This window comes from Papilio polytes, unplaced genomic scaffold (genome assembly GCF_000836215.1).
Source record: "Papilio polytes unplaced genomic scaffold, Ppol_1.0 DF824180.1, whole genome shotgun sequence".
In the NCBI taxonomy this organism is placed as follows: Eukaryota; Metazoa; Arthropoda; class Insecta; order Lepidoptera; family Papilionidae; genus Papilio; species Papilio polytes.
In genome coordinates this window covers 2,557,698-2,560,377 of record NW_013525024.1, presented here as the reverse complement: position 1 = coordinate 2,560,377, position 2,680 = coordinate 2,557,698, and the positions used below count along the sequence as shown (strand labels likewise).

General features: G+C 32.4%; 1 protein-coding gene across 3 annotated transcripts in view; it reads right to left on the bottom strand.

The window, feature by feature from the left end:
- Positions 1-2,680, bottom strand: part of LOC106111150 (solute carrier family 22 member 7-like) — a 20,403-nt gene that overhangs the window by 3,838 nt on the left and 13,885 nt on the right. The gene's annotated exons all lie outside the window — the stretch shown is intronic.

Sequence of the window (2,680 nt, the reverse complement as noted above, 5' to 3'; positions counted from 1 at the left end):
ACCAGTGCTGCTGCGGCGTGGCCGTGATAAACATCTGCCCGAAATAGATAAATACGAAGAAGTAACCAATAGGCAGCATGGAGAGGAACAGTAGCTTCTGGTAGAGACCCATGCCCCCTGCGTGATGTAGGACATTCTCCAGCGCGTCACTATCCTCTGCTGCGTCCTTCTTTATTTCTTCTTTATCCTTTGGCAAGAAAACAGACGACAGAGATTACGATAGTGATTTAGCAAACTTTATATTTCTTTCAGCTTATCTATAATTATACAACATTAAACCGTTTTTCTATTATGGTATTGTTAAAACATTTTAAAGTAATTTTAATGTTAAGAATACGTGATATTTTTCTAATATAAACAAACACTTCCTTTTAAACTGAATTTATTTATTTACCTAAGTGGGTTTTAAAAGTATTTCTCCCAAGTAAGGGTTGGCAACCATCAAGGGGCCGTAAAAATTAAGCCAAAACATTAAGGTTTACAAATAGTAGAGAGTCGAAAGCACGTGAGTGGGGTAAGGAAATACGGTGATTGTAATTTTAAAATTATTGTGAAATCATTCATTTTATTTACAAACAATTTAGAAAAAAAAACAAACCTCGACAACACGATAATCATCTTTACGTATTTCCTCTAATTTCATTTTGGGCACAATAAAAAAATTAGTAACAAAAACAAAAACGTCCGTCGATGTTTACACTTCTGTTATTTCAGACTATCGATATGAACGAGGCGCATGTTAAATACGTTACATTTTGCGATAATATTTTTGGTAGTCATATCTTTGCTCGTCGTAGATTGGCTACACGTGTGACAAATTATAATTTGAAGATGTTATAAAAATATTGAAGCCAGAGTATGAGAAATAAAGAAAAGTCATTGTAAGTGATCTTCATCCTCCTTATCCTACTCCCGTAAGGTCGGCGAAGCTGGTTTTTATCCTCCAAATAACTCTATCATATGTCATCTCAGTCATCACTCCCTTTTTGATCATGTCACCTTTCACGCAATCCATCCATCTCTTTCTAGGTCTACCTTTACCGGTGTAACCTTCCACATTAATAACTAACGTTCTCCTTGTAACATGCGATTCATCACCCCTCATATCATTTGATAAAATGAAGATAGTCTGGTAGCCACGGGATCTTAGCCTACATTGAGTTTTAGACAATTTTACGCTCTCAACACTGGACATGCCGTTAGGTCGTTATGCATATTTACATGCTTTTTTAATAGCTAAGTAAAATATTATTTAAATATTAACTCTTAAAAATCAACTGTTCAGAGGAATAATAGATCGAAAAATAAAAATTGTATTTTTTTAAGTTTTATTTAAATACATACATGATCTCTTTTCAATTGTAAAGTAATAATTAAGTCTTTAAAATAAATTAAGTACATATTACAGGTAACTTAATTACTTGAATGATCAAAAAAATTACACAATTTTTACAATAAATTGCTTATAAGTTGTACTTTGTTCCGTTATACGTAACAAAGCTTTAAGTTATATTTGTGAAAATACTTGAACCTTTTCAAATAATAACGTTTCTTAAAAAAAAGGTTAAATTGCGTATTTACAATACAATTAAAAACGTTTACAATTTGACCGTTGCATTTTAATGTTATTTACATTATTGTATAAGGTAAATTATTCATTTAATATCACAGTAAATGGATCCTATTATTAAAATACAGACTGAGAAATATTTTATAATTAAATACAAAGTTAAAACTTGTAACTTTTCAACATTTGTGTCAACCGAGTCGATTTTAACTGTAGCTTATTGACTATTTGTATTTTAAAAGTAATTCGACAATTTATAAATAAAAAATGTAAACTAAATGCTACTCTGATATGTCTTCCGGACGAATAATTTAATATTTTCTTAAATTACTAAGAATCTGTAAACGCGTCACACGTTTGACTAAACTCGACAATCGACAATCGCACAATTGTTGTGGGATTGTCGATAGTCGACTGTTTCGCAGCCAATTCAACTGTTTAGTTGCACAACTAAAAATCGAGTAATATGCGCACCTCCATATAAGATCAAAGGAATGAAAGCGAGAACAGTTGTGCTATAGTTTAGTCAAAGATGTGCGCGCTCTAAGAACACTTACTGCATAATATCAATCATATTGTTTCAGGCAATTTATACTTAATATCGACACTTAATACAAAATTGTTGTACATGGTAACTGTTTATCACTAACTAGTAAGTATATTATTCCAAATAATGTAATGTAATAACGCTAACACATCTAGTTTACAAAAATTTAAGAAAAATATAATTTTTCGGAAGCTTGGTTGCTCTCGTTCAGAGCAATTTTCGCATGTCTCATCTAGTTAGTTTAATATCGTTACGCGAGCCAAGTTACTGCCTACGTGATGAGAGCCTTCTGTTTTTCATATTTAAATTCTTCTTTATCCTCAGCTTTTCTGGAAAACAAAAGATAATGGTTCATTTAATTGGATATGAAATCACATTATTAGATTTTCTGACGTCACAACAAAGAGTTTCTTATGATAACTTCAAAGTAATGCTTAGTTTAAAACTTCTTTATTGTTAGTCAACGGAACATAGCGTAGACTACTAACCCGCAGACGGTGTGTGACCTGACGAACTTCTCGCCTTCGTCGATAGTCTGCGGCATTGGCCGGCCCATGGTCTCCGGC